At 44.7% G+C, this 11,925-nt stretch overlaps 1 pseudogene; it reads left to right on the plus strand.

Annotated features, from left to right (window-relative positions):
• The first annotated feature begins 1,070 nt into the window (after positions 1-1,070).
• LOC125149884 (thymosin beta-4-like) lies at positions 1,071-1,518 on the plus strand (annotated as a pseudogene).
• Positions 1,519-11,925: the final 10,407 nt, after the last annotated feature.

The raw sequence follows: 11,925 nt of genomic DNA on the forward strand, positions 1-11,925 counted from the left end.
GCACATGTCCCTTATTCTTAAGATATTCCAATAGCATTTTTTTTTTTTTTGCATTGAAACTTGAGAAATTTTAGCCCTGAAGGAATGGGTAAGACAATAAACCTGAGGACTATTAAACAGGCCAATTGAAATGATAAAAACAATCCTTACTTTGCATTATTGGTATCATAAAATGATGTGTGTTTTTGAAAAGTGTTATGCCTCAGTTAATTCATAAACAGTATAATCGGTATAATGAAATACAAAATCAGTTTTTGATGGCACTTCAAATGAAATTAGTTCCTCATCCTCAGTCCAAAGTGACCTGAAAGAAAACCAAAACCAAGTTTTCTAAATCATGCAACTCAGTAAGAAAAATGTTAGTTTCTCCGTTCTCTTGCAGGATATGTCATTCACGGAGCTACCATGAATGGATGAAGAACGATCTCAGGGCACCTGGGTGGGTGGCTTAGCCGGTTGCGCGTCCAACTTCGGCTCAGGTCATGAACTCGAGGTTTGTGATTTCGAGTTCCATGTTGGGCTCTGTGCTGAGGGCTCAGAGCCTGGAGCCTGCATCCAATTCTATGTCTCCCTCTCTCTCTCTCTGCCCCTCTCCCTGTCATGCTCTGTCTCTCTCAAAAGTAAATAAAGATTAAAAAAATTAAAAACAAAAAGAACTATCTCAACCTTGGACACACCACTTAAATTTGGGGAGCTTAGTTCCTTCTAACTAATGGGAGAATACTTGTTCAATCTACTGCCCAGTGTTGTTGAAGCAGAAAGCATTTGTAAACTGCAAAGTGCTATAGAAACGCTGAAAGAAAGGCATATATTAGTTACTGATTTAGAAGAAAATTGTTCAATTGTTAAGTCTATTCCTATCTGAGCTACTATATTACCTATTGCCATGTTACTTATAGTAATATACACTATATATTACGGTAGTATACCCGACTATATTATATTACTATATATTACCATAGTACATATTACTATTGACTCATCAAGAATAACACGCTACTGAGGTGAAAATACTCCAAGATTGAACAGAATCTTTGAAGTGTATGTGGAACTTTCTAAAAAATATTACTATGAAGAATATAAGAGGATGGGCGCCCTGTGGCGGCCGGTGCACAGATTGGACTACACTTGCTTTGGCACCGTGTTCTGCTTCCTCTTCAACCTTGTCTCACAAACCCAATATGGCTGAGATTGAGAAATTCGTCAAATCGAAATTGAAGGCAACAGAAACGCAAGAGAAAAGCCCACCGCCTTCCAAAGAAACCAGCGAATAGGAGAAGCGAGCAGGTGGATCGTAATGAGGCGAGCTCCACCAATATGCACGGTACCTTCCACAGGCATTGCATGTACTTCTTGTAGTTGTTTAACTTTGTAAGATGCAAAGAGTTTGGATCGAGTGTAAGTGACTGTGCTACCCCTTTTCACATGGAAGAATCGAGAACCACTGACAGCAAGCCACCCCCGGCTCTCCCATCTGCCAGCTGGCTGGTGGGGAAGGAAGAGAGCCTGCACGTCGGTGAAGCAAGAAGTTGGTGGCACCACAGTGAAGTTTAAAGTAAAAACCAAGCTGGTCCAAGGTGTCCTACTGGCTGCAAAACGCAGTTTCCTCACTGCCATTTTGTTGTTGTTGTTCAAACGATCTTAATTATTGGAATGCATAATTTTTACTATGCAAATAAAAAGTTTTAAAACCTGAAAAAAATGTAATAGGATGCCTGTGAGAATTGTGGTTTAATATTACATTTCAAGTTTCTGAAGTCTATGTAAACAAAATGCTTGGATCACATTGTCTTCTGAAACGACCACACTATCAAAGACCACTTGGTAGAACTTCGGAGATCACCTATGCATGTGGATGGTATTTGCAACCCCACGGAAATGGAATGGAAGCTGTCTCCAGTGCGGACACAAAATGGGAGACTCCTTGACTGCCCTGATTGTCAACCTGGGTAATAAGACTTCTACTAGCCCATCACTCTACCACACAGCATTTTCCATGCTTCTGGTAACCTCGGTGCATCCTCTCTCTTTTATTTTTTTAATTTATTTTTTATTTGAGAGAGAGAGTGTATGAGCAGAGCGGGGGGGCAGAGAGAGAGAGAGAGAGAGAGAGAGAGAGAGAGAATCTTAAGCAGGCTCCACACTCAACGAGGAGCCCAACTTGGAGCTCGATCCCCCTACCCTGGGATCATGACCTGAGCCGAGTCGGATGCTCAACTGACTCAGCCACCCCGGTGCCCCCTTCTCTCTTTTATTTATTTATTTATTTATTTATTTTATTTTATTTTATTTTATTTTTTCAACGTTTTATTTATTTTTTTGGGGACAGAGAAAGACAGAGCATGAACGGGGGAGGGGCAGAGAGAGAGGGAGACACAGAATCGGAAACAGGCTCCAGGTTCCGAGCCATCAGCCCAGAGCCTGACGCGGGGCTCGAACTCATGGACCGTGAGATCGTGACTTGGCTGAAGTCGGACGCTTAACCGACTGCGCCACCCAGGCGCCCCCCCCTTCTCTCTTTTAAACAGAGTTGGATGTTTCAAGTCAGAAGCATTATAGTATTAATAATATTAATTATCATTTTATGGCTGGAAGAAATTAGATGAAAGGTGAAGACATTCCCAAGGTCACAGAGCAAGTGTGATTCCCACGTCAGTTGAACTCGGTTCCTATACTTGGGTGTGGAGTGATGTGTGTCAGGTGGAACAAGCGGCTTTTCCCTTTTTAAATTTACATGGAACTCAGTTTATTTTACATGTTCTTTCTTGGTTTTGTCTCTGGATTTCTGGCCTTTATCATTTGACGGTAAAACCAGACATCTGAACCAAACTTCTCATGTTTTAACCTTACACAAAATGGCAAAAAGCCACGGAATGGGAACCTGCCACTAGCATGACCTTCAGGTTGAAAGGAAGAGTAAAGCTTCCGTGACTGAGTAAAAGTGAGTGGAACATGAATCATCCGAAAAAACTGCTCGGCCTCAGATGAACTAGCATAGTGTTGATTCAGTAACCCATATTCCCTGCTTAGCCCATTAGCCAGCGTTAGTTACATAACATGTTAAGTAACCTGGATCTTGCGTATAAAAACACTTCATTTAAAATTTGTGCTTCTTTAGTTGTGTGTGGGAGGTACATTGTCATAAGCACATAAAAACAAGGGGATAGACTGGGGCACCTGGGTGCTCAGTCGGTTAAGCGTTCCACTTTGGCTCAGGTCACGATCTCGCAGTTCGGGAGTTTGAGCCCCGCATTGGGCTCTGTGCTGACAGCTCAGAGCCTGGAGCCTGCTTCAGATTCTGTGTCTCCCTCTCTCGCTGCTCCTCCCCCTCTTGCTCTCTCTCTATTTCAAAAATAAGTAAGCATAAAAAAAAGAAAGAAAGAATAAGGGTGTAGATGTTGAGAGTGAAGTAGAAAGGAAAAAAAAATCCCGTCTCATAAATGTGATTCTGATGATTCAAGGAGAGCAGTTAAAAAGTTTCTGGCAGGGGCACCTGGGTGGTTCAGTCAGTTAAGCATCCCACCTTGGCCTAGGTCATGATCTCACAGCTCATGAGTTCGAGCCCAGTGTTAGGCTCTGTGCTAACAGCTCAGAGCCTAGAGCCTAGAGCCCAGAGCCTGCTTTGGATTCTGTGTCTTGCTTGCTCTCTGCCCCTCTCCCATTCTGTCTCTCTGGGTGGTTCAGTCAGGTAAAGGTATGACTTCCGCTCAGGTCATGATCTCACAGTTCATGGGTTCGAGCCCCACCTTGGGCTCTGCACTGACCGTGCGGAGCCTGCTTGTGATCTCCGTCCACTTCTCTCTGCTCCTCTCAACTTGCTCTCTCTCAAAATAAATAAACTTTAAAAAAAAAAAAAAAAAATATATATATATATATATATAAAGTTTTGCCAATCTTACTTAGGAAGAAAGGAAACCTAAGAAGAATGATCACTCCAATCCTGAATATTTATGGACATCCAAGCCAGGTGATTGAATTTCCTCTTACCCTCCCTGGCTGGATGTAAATACCTCCTCTCTCTCCTGAGTGGCAGGGATGGTATGGGACAGATTCCAAATGAAACCACCAGTTTCTTTCAACTTGAGATCAGGAAGCACACCGAGCAAATTTGTGAAAAGATAAGCTAGTCTTTCTTGTCTTTACTTTAACAACAAATTACACATAATTAAAAAATATTCACACAACATAAAATTGGCCATCTTAACCCTTTCTAAATGTACAGTTCAGCAGTATTGGGTACATTCACACTGCTGTGCAACTGATCTCCAGAGCTTCTGATCTTGTGAAGCTGAAACTCTGTACCCAATGAACATAGCTCCCCTCCCCACCTCCCCTGGGGACAACCATCCACTTTCTGTCTCTGTGAATTTGATACCTTTAGGCACCTGATATAAGTGGAATCATATACAGTATTTGTCTTTTTGTGACTGGCTTGTTTTACTTAGCATCATGTCCTCAAGGTTCATCCATGTGACTTTTTAGGGTTGAATAATATTCCATTGCATAGATATATCACATTTGTTTATCCATTCATCTGTTTATGGACTTTTGGGTTGCTTCCCCCTCTTGGAGCTTATGAATAAAACTACTATAAACAGGGGCATGCAAATATCTTTGAAATCCACCTTTCATTTCCTCTGAAATATACCCAGAAGTGGCATTGCTGGATAGTATGGAAATTCTATTTTTAAGGTTTTCTTTTTTTTGAGAGAGAGAGTGTGTGAGCAGGGGAGGGGCAGAGACAGAGAGAGACACAGAATCTGAAGCAGGCTCTAGGGTCTGAGCTGTCAGCACAGAGCCCGATGCAGGGTTTGAACTCACAAACCATGAGATCATGACCTGAGCTGAAGTCGGACGCTCAACCGACTGAGCCACCCAGGCGCCCCTATTTTTAAGTTTTTGAGGAACCTCCATACTATTTTCCACAGTGCCTGCACCAGTTTACATTCCCACCCACACTGCACAAAGGTTCCTTTCTCTCCACATCCTTGCTAATACTTATTTATTTCCTCCCTCCCTTCCTCCCTCCCTTCTTTCCTTCCTCCCTCCCTCCCTCCTTTCTTTCCTTCTTTCCTTCTTTCCTTCTTTCCTTCCTTCCTTCCTTCCTTCCTTCCTTCTTTCCTTCCTTCCTTCCTTCCCTCCTTCCTTCCTTCCTTCCTTCCTTTCTTTTTTGATAGAAACCATCCTAATGGGTATGAGGTGATCTCTCATTATGGTTCTGACCTGCATTTGCCAAATGAATTAGTGACATTAGGCTTCATTTTATATGCTTGCTGGCCGTTGTGTATCATCTTTGGAGTAATGTCTATTCAGCCTTTACTTTTTGCACTCTTTCTCCATCTGAGTGGACTGCCCCTCTTCCTCATCCATCTCCTCTCTTATTTATTGATGCCCCACCTACACCCTTGAAAGAGGAGTTATGGCAGCCTCCAGAGATATGTATGAGATGATAAAATGAAATCGCTGAGAAAATGGGGTAAAGGGAAGTATAACGAGGAAAGGAAGGTGAGGCTCACAGGGGGGTGAGAACACAGGTGCATTTCTAAGGTCCTCTCCAGTTGCTGTGGCTGTAGGCTCCTTAGCAGTCAGGACTTTAAAAAGAAAGAAAAGAAGTCCCCCCCTTTATCCCTCATTTACCATTTGGGTTACCATTTGGGTTACCATTTGGGTTACTCTCTATCCTTTCTGTAGAAATCAGCGTCAATATCTAGTTTCCCTGCTTATGTTGTTTATACATAAACTTTAAAAAATCTTTTTATTTTATTATTTATTTATTCATTTATTTTATTTACAAAAAATTTAATGTTTATTTATTTTGAGAGAGACAGAGAGAGGGAGAGAGCAAGAGAGAGCGGGGAGGGGCAGAGAGAGAGGGAGACACAGAATCGGGATCAGGCTCCAGGCTCTGAGCTGTCAGCACAGAGCCTGACGTGGGGCTCGAACCCACAAACCATGAGATCATGACCTGAGCCGAAGTTGGACGCTCAACCGACTGAGCCCCACCCAGGTGCTCCAATCTTTTTTTTTTTTTTTAATAGTACATAATTTATTTATTTCAAATTCAAGTTAGTTAACATACAGTGTAGTATTGGTTTCAGGAGTAGAACCCAGTGATTCATCACCTACATCTCACATCCAGTGCTCATCATAATGAGTGGCTCCTTAATGCCCATTACCCATTTAGCCCATCCCCCACCCACACCCCTCCAGCAACCCTCAGATTGTTCTCTGTATTTGAAGTCTCTTATCATTTGCTTCCCTCTGTTTTTAGATTTCTCCTTCCCTTCCCCTTTGTTCATCTGTGTTTCTTAAATTCTACATATGAGAGTGAAGTCATGATATTTTGTCTCTCTGACTTGTTTCGCTTAGCATAATACAGTATAGGTCCATCCACATTGTTGCCAATGGCAAGATTTCATTCTTTTTGATCACATAAACTTAAAACATCTTAATTAGAGGGGTACCTGGGTGGCTCAGTCGGTTAAGTGACCTGTTCTTGATTTTGGCACAGATCGTGATCACCGTTTGTGAGATCGAGCCCTGTATTGGGCTCTGTGCTGACAGCACGGAGCCTGCTTGGGATTCTCTCTCTCCCTCTCTCTCTGCCCCTTCTTCGCTTGCTCTCTTTCTCTCAAAATAAATAAATAAATTTTAAAATCTTAATTAGATAACTTACTTGTGTCAAATTTCTGTATAGTCAGAATTACATTTGTCTGCATGTATCAGAAAGGCCAAAAATAACAGTGGATTAAATAGTCATTTTATTTCTCTCTCATCTTAAAACAAATCTGGAAGTAGGCCGCTCAGGACAGGCTGGTAGTGTCACACAGTTGTCAGGGACTCAGGCTCATGTCTATTAGCAGAGGCTTCTAGACGTAAGATCACCTCCTTGTCCAATATGGCTGCTTGGAGCTCCAGCCATCATATCTACGTTCCAGGCAGCAGGGAAGAAGAGTGTAAGTTCACTTCTGCTTACATGCCATTGGTCAAATTTTAAATGCATAGCCACACCCAACCTCAAAGGACCCTGGAAACTGTAATTTTGTATATGGGCATATATATAACAGTTTCTATTACTGTGTTATATTAGGTATTTCTTCCAAGACTGCCCCCTTTCTTACTGGGTTCTTTTGGCCCTCAGGTCTTCCACCCTGGGCCACTTACTTGTCTTGCTGTATTGAAGGGACCACTTCACTCCTCCTGGTTGGGAGAAGTCTGCAATTTGTATAGCATGAGGCTGACCTGTGGCCACCTCGTAGATTTCCCAACTTGCATTTCCTTCACCTACCAATGACAGTGCTGCCAGTGAGGCCACCCACCACCCCCCTGCAAAGTTCACAAACACAACATGAGAGGACATGGGATATTGCCAGTCCCCCTGAGAGGCTCCAGATGAGAAAAGTAGAGCTTTTCACGGTTTTTATGTGGTTTTAATTTAAGAAAACTCAGACATAAACACAAGGTGAATTGAAATGCATTATTCTTGTTCCCAGGCTGCCCTTGTTATCTTTCAGTCGCTTGCTATGAAGTCTTGATTCACTTAATTCAATAACAGAAGTCTTTTTTTAGAAAAAAATTGTAATGTTTATTTTTGAGAGAGCGAGAGCAGGCGAGGGGCAGAGAGAGAGGGAGACACAGAATCTGGAGCAGGCTCCAGGCTCTGAGCTGTCAGCACAGAGCCCGATGCGGGGCTCGAACTCACAAACCGTGAGATCATGACCTGAGCCGAAGTCAGATGTTCAACTGACTGAGCCACCCAGGCGTCCCCAGAAGTCTTGATATAATGATAACAGCAAACACTGCATGCTGGGTGTCTTGTACCCTTGTTGCCCCATTTCACGCACCAGACAACTGATGCACAGAGAAGTTAAATAACTTCCTGAGGTCACACAGCCAGTAAGTGGCAGAATCCTGAGCTCATGTCCTGGGAGAATCACCAGTCCTCCTTCATATTGCCTCTTGAGGAAAATTGAAAGAGTTACGGCACAATTTTGAAAGCAAAGTGAAACTTGCTCGAAGTCTCCCAAGACACTGGTTCCAAGCAACATAACTTTGTAGCTTCCTTGCTAGTGTTCACTCTTTCATGCCCATGAGGGGTTAGAGTTAGGAAGAACAGCGAAGGGAAGTGAAGAAGCACTTCACTTATCATCTCGTGCCTCACCTTCCCTTTCAACAGCTCAGCCCCGCCTTCTTCCTCAGAGGACCTTGCTCTGGGCTCTGAGATTCTAGCTCATCATCACTGAGGTATTAGTTGACGATCACTGAGGCGGACACGCCCATTGGCTGGCAATCACTGAGGCGGACGCGCCCATTGGCTGGCAATCACTGAGGTGGACGCGCCCATTGGCTGGCAATCACTGAGGCGGACGCGCCCATTGGCTGGCAATCACTGAGGCGGACGTGCCCATTGGCTGGCAATCACTGAGGCGGACACCCCCATTGGCTGACACTCTCCAAGGCAGCCATGCCTATTGGTGACAATCACTGAGGCTGCCACACTGATAAGCTGGTGATCCCTGAGGTGGTGCCCAAGCAGCAGGGACCTGGCCATAGAATTTTAGGCGTGGAGGAAATGTGTGCAGGTGGGAGTTGTGTCTTCAGAAAGTTTCTTCCTAAGTCATCCTGAAAGAGGACTTCAACTACCTCCATTTTGACCTTTGTCTGCATTTTCTAATTAAGTTCTTCTGTCCAGCATAGCTCTTAACTCAGGCAAATGGTCCTGCAGGCAGAGCACCCCCTGATGGGAACCGAAGCTACCCCCTGGAGCGACAGGGACTGCCCAGATGCCAGCAAGATCCTGCATGACTGACTACAAGACGATGATCCACCTGACCTTTGCCACCCACCTGCAGTACCCTCCGACCTTTGTCCCACATTCTGCTTATATAAACCTACAAGTATTTTTGGCACTTGGGACCGTCTTTGAGACGTTAGTTCACTGCCTTCCCGGGGTTGGCCTCACTGACATAAACTCCTTTCTTGTTTTGCTGTCACTAGTCTCTTGGCCTTTGGATTTTGTCTGGATTTTGTTCGTGGTGAGGGGTCAAACCTGTTCTTTTTGGGACCCCTGGAGCCAAGCGCTCTTGCGTCCTTGGGCCCTCGCTGCAATCCCGGATCCAGCCATCTCTCTTGCCCTTCTCTAGCCACATTGTTCTCTGATTTAAAAAAACAACCAATATCTGTATTTTTCTTTATTTTATATAATAATAATGATAGAGCTTCAAAGTCCCTGAGATTTGAGTTATTATGGAATACCCAAACAAACAGCAGCCAGGATATACCCTTTCTCAGCCAGGTTTCAAGGAGGAAGCTCATTTACTCCTAGAGGGGGTAGGGGCCAAGGGCAGGCTGCCCCAAAATGTGTCACTTTGCATAGTGATTATTTTAAGAGTTACTCAAGAGATACTAAGACCCTCCCTCCACCCCGTTCCCCTGAAAACAGGAAAGATCCCTCCCTACGGAAGGTGCCCTCCCTGTACCAGGAGACAGAGACGTTCTCATCACCAGATAAGGGAGATTTAGAGCCCAGAAGGCTGTATAAACAGCCCTGTTACTTTTTCCTGATGTACCACCCCAGCCGAAATTCTGTTCAAAATTCTTTACTAATGGAAGCTCCCAGAGTTAACTTTTCTTTGTCCTGTTAATTCCTCACAGACTTATTGTCTCTTTATCTAAGAAATATAAAAACTGCCTCCCTTGGTCATTTTTTTAGGTCTCAGTTGTGTTATTGGGTCTCCCGTGAACATGTAATAACACTTTTTTCTTCTGGTAATCTGTCGCATGTAAATTTAATTCTTAGTCCAGCTGGGAGACCTTGAAGGTAGAGAAGAATTTCTTCTTCCCTTCAAGAGTCAAGAGCTCCCTGCCCCCCACAGAGGGCTCTTCCCACTCAAGTGACCTCCAGCAAAGGCTTCCCTTAAGAGCAGACAGGTGGAGATTCTCAAACTTGACAAGGATCAGAGTCCCCTGGAGGGCTGGTTAAAACACAGCGTGCTGGGCCCCACCCCTCTGGCTCGCCCATTCTGCTGGTGTGGGGTCGGCGGATTCCCAAGCCTCATAAACTGAAGGTGAGGCTGCCGTACCGGGTCCAGGGGCCACACTTAGCACAGCACTGCTCTAACGGCGGCCGTCCTGGCTTCCCGAGGCTGTGGCGGACCTTCCAAACGTGGCCAGGCCTGTGGGTTGAGCCCCCTGTCCCTATTGTCTCCAGGGAGACCAAGGGATACTTCAAGTATTGCCCAGCCCCGGGGGCATACTCTTCGAGTATTTGCCCTTGTTCGTCCCTCCGTCGGAGGGGAAGGGAGGAAAAGGAGTCAGGATGACGGTTTTCAAGAGTCTTTTGCCACATCTTGCTCCTTGGCTTAAGTTACACGGATTCGGTGCTTACCTGTCTCCGCACTTTCCTTGCACTTTGTGTCTTCATTATTAGTACTATTGTAACTGGGGCCCAAGGACGCAAGAGCGCCCGGTTCCAGGGGTCCCCCAAACACCAAGTTTGGCCACTCACCACGGACAAAATCCAAAGGCCAAGAGACCAGTGGTGGCAAAACAAGAAAGGAGTTTCTGTCAGTGAGGCCAACCCTGGGAAGGCAGTGAACTAACGACTAACGTCTCAAAGATGGTGTCCAAAGTGCCAAAAATACTTGAAGGTTTATATAAACAGAATGTGGGACAAAGGTTGGTGGGTATGTGCAGGGGGGTGGCAAAGGTCAGGTGGATCATTGTCTTGGGGTCAGTCATGCAGGATCAGGGCAGTCCCTGTCGCTTGAGGGGGTAGCTTCGGTTCCCAGCAGGGGATGCTTTGCCCGCAGGGTCATTTGCCTGAGTTCAGAGATAAGCTGGGCAGAAGAACTTTAATTAGAAAGTACAGACTGAGCTCAAAACAGAGGTAGGTAGTTGAAGTACTCTCTCATCATGGTCTAGAGCAAAGAAAGTGTGGATCTCTTATTTTATACAACAATGTCGGGTTAGTCTTTACTGGGATCCTGGGATAGTCTTCCGGAAGCTTATGGAGAGCAGCAAATCTTTGCTATTTTTGCTGGGTTAAAAAAGAAAAATCACACAACGTAGAATACGTGTGTTGTAAAAAATTCCAGTGGTATGGGTCCGTACGGAGCATAATGAGTCTCCTTTTCTCCCCAAGGCATCTGCTGCTAAGGTCTAAAGGTGTTTCCTTTGGATCTTTGAGCATATATTCAGGGCTGACACCTGGCTGGTTCCAACTGCAGGGGTTACCAGGTACCAAAGTCCTGAAATGCTTCTGTGAGCGCTGGTAAGCAGTGTCTGCCTGACCAACGCACTCCCACCCCCCACCTTCGCCAGGGCTCTGTCCTCCAGGTTTCACACTGCAGGGCACACATTTAAGTTGGAGGTTTTTTGTGAACTCAGAGGAAATCTGGAAGGGTGGCTGGAAATCCACAGTATCCACAGGCAGCCAGAGAACAACTGGGAAACAGAGGAACCAGAGGCTCTGGGGGCAGGAACCACTGGAAAATTCAGGCAGGGCTTAGAGCAAATGGATCCCATCGTTGTTGGTCTCGTCTGACTCCAAGGACAAGGTGTCTGATTGGCCTGACTTCGGTCGGGTGCCCACCCTTTGGCTCAGGTGGGACAAGACACCCTAATGAACCCATAAGGAAGAGACTAGTTCCTGAGAGCAAACAGATGCTGTCACTGTAAAATGGGAGAAGGAATGATGAGCAAATCAACCAAATAACCCCAGCATGTGACTTAATTTTTGTAATTGTTTATTTAAAAAAATTTATACCTAAACACATTTTATTTTTAATTTTTAAATTTTTATTTATTTATTTTTAAACACTTTTAATTTTTTAAATGTTTACTTATTTACTTTTGAGAGAGAGAGAGAAGGAGAGAGAGAGAGAGAATCCCCAGCAGGCTTTGCACTGTCAGCACAGAGCCTGA

The sequence above is a fragment of the Prionailurus viverrinus genome, chromosome D4 (assembly GCF_022837055.1).
Source record: "Prionailurus viverrinus isolate Anna chromosome D4, UM_Priviv_1.0, whole genome shotgun sequence".
NCBI lineage: Eukaryota > Metazoa > Chordata > Mammalia > Carnivora > Felidae > Prionailurus > Prionailurus viverrinus.